Source organism: Parus major, chromosome 26 (genome assembly GCF_001522545.3).
Source record: "Parus major isolate Abel chromosome 26, Parus_major1.1, whole genome shotgun sequence".
NCBI lineage: Eukaryota > Metazoa > Chordata > Aves > Passeriformes > Paridae > Parus > Parus major.
In genome coordinates this window covers 463,687-466,170 of record NC_031795.1, presented here as the reverse complement: position 1 = coordinate 466,170, position 2,484 = coordinate 463,687, and positions in this window count along the sequence as shown.

Below are 2,484 nucleotides of genomic sequence, written 5' to 3'. Positions count from 1 at the left end.
CACAGACAGAGCCTGGCTTGGTCACACATCACCCTGCAGGACAGGAATTCAGGACACAGGGTGTGCAGTGTCCCCCCAAAACCCTGCAGATCACAGACTCACACAGACTGTGTATATATATATATATATATATATATATATAATATACAGGATTATGTATATTATATATACATAATTATGTATTATGTTTGTGCTCAAGGTTACCTGGGTGAGGAGTGCTCAAGGTGGGCACATTTGCCTTGTCCCTGCCTGACAAGGGCTGCATGGGCTGAGATGAATTTGGGCAAACAGGAGGTGATTCAGCAGAGACACTTTAATATTATCTGCCCTGGGTTTGAGATAAATCCCTTTGGAGCAGACATCTGCAGGGGTGGGGTGGTTCTGCTGGTCACTAATCCCTGTGGCAATGCCTTGAATCATGGCTGTGTCACAAAACACAAACACAGAAGGGAAGGAGCTTTTGAAGACTCTAATGCAAGCCCTGCTCAGGTGTTTTTGGCTCTTGTTTGAGCAGATATTAAAAGCAGTGGTAGTTTGTAGGATCACAGCTCTCTGCACCAGTACGAGCTGGGTATTGTGAATGCAATGGTGAGCCCTGCTCCTGGGACACCCAGCAGAACTGGGACCACTCCTGGGGACAATCTGGTCGTTCCTGTATCCATCATGAGCATTCCACAACAAGGAAAGCTGGGAAGGGGCTGTGAAATCTGCCTATTGCACCAAGGTCAGTTCTCAGAACTCTCCCTATTATCTAGCAGGAATAGGGGCAGTAAAAGAGACTCTCTCAGTCTTTAAATCTTTCCACAGGAGACATTTCTGCCCATCTGACCTGGCTGAGTGGCTGCCCCCCCAGCTTTCCTTTGAATGGAAAACACAAATTACTCAGCTCTGGGAGATCAGACTGCTGCAGTAAAAAGGGAGTGGAGTCATCTGAGCTCTCAGGAGAAATGTCCTGACGTGTGACTGCCCTCCACGTGGGGATAACAGGGTGTAATTTATACGGGGAGAAATCCCTCTTCCCACTCTAATGTTTTGTTTGCTTTGTCCTGAATGAGGAGCCCTGGGGGTGATAGTTCAGAACACGTGCAGAGCTCCTGTTGGAGTCTGAGATACAGTGTGTGTGCCTTTGTTTTTAATATTTGGTTTTAGAATTCAAAGAAACACTGAATTTCATATAATATGAAATTCATGGGCATGTTTTCATNTGAGATGTCACTGCTGCTCCTGAGGAGATGAGATGTCACTGCTGCTCCTGGCTTTTGGTTTGCACTGCCATGGCCATACTGCCTCCTCTTTCCAGTTAACTCCGTGTGAAAGCCAAGGATTGGCCCTGTGGAGGAAACCCTGGAGCTGGGAAGGTGTGAGCCCATCTGTGGGCCTCCCCTGAACCATCAATTACAGCACACAATCAGTTCCACTCAGCCAGAATCTGCCAGCACAGTCCTGGCAAGCTGCCCTTCCTCCCACTTCTCCCTCATTAGCTGCTCCCCCCTTGCTTGGTCTTTAATTAGCTGTCATCAGCAGCTTGGCCTGGGCTGGCTGAAGCCCTGCATTGTCCCAAATGAGGGAGATGGGACCAAAGCAGCAAGGGAGGAGGGCAGGGAGAACTGCAGTCAGTGTGTGTCAGACACAGCAAGATTTCATCTGCCTTGGCCACCTGGGGATGCTCAAACTGTGCATTGGCTGAGACCCAGCAAGCTCATTTCAGCAAACCCAACATGAATCCAGCACAAACCCCAACAAAAACAGTGCCCTTAGGGAGTGAAACTCTTTATTGTGGCATTGAAGTTGTCAGGAAAATCAATCCACAAACACCAGAGGTTTATGTCCAAAAAGGAGGCAGAGGAGCCCTGGAACCTTGTTCTAATAAAGGGAGAGGCCATGGGGAGTTCCCCTGGGGTCTCTTGAATTTTCAGAGGACACAGCTCCTCATTCCTGGCCACATTTCCCTCTCTCTTTCCCCACTGGCTGAGGTCCTTGCGAGGTACAGACTTCCCAAACTGCCTCCTTCTAAAATATACCCCCCTCCCCATTTTCCTATGGGATTTATGGTTCCTCCCATTGCTTCTTTTATCTCCCAGCACCTAGCTTTACCCACATTTTGTAAAGACAGATCCCTCTGGTTCCTTCAGAGGGCCCAGCCATGCTCAGCCTGCCCACCTGGCTCGGAGCAGCCTCACAAGGCAGCTCTGTCACACCCTTGGCTCCCTTTTTTCCCCAGTTCAGAAGCCAAGCAGTGGCCCCAGGTCCCTTTTCCCTGAGTTCTGCAGGTTCCTTGTCAGCTGCCAGCCCCTCCCTGGTGCTGCTGCAGGGCCTGGAGGGGACAGGGACAGGGGACAGGGACAGGGACAGGGATAGGGACAGGGACAGGGATGGGACAGGGGACAGGGACAGGGACAGGGATAGGGACAGGGACAGGGATGGGACAGGGATGGGACAGGGATGGGACAGGGATAGGGACAGGGACAGGGATAAGGACAGGGA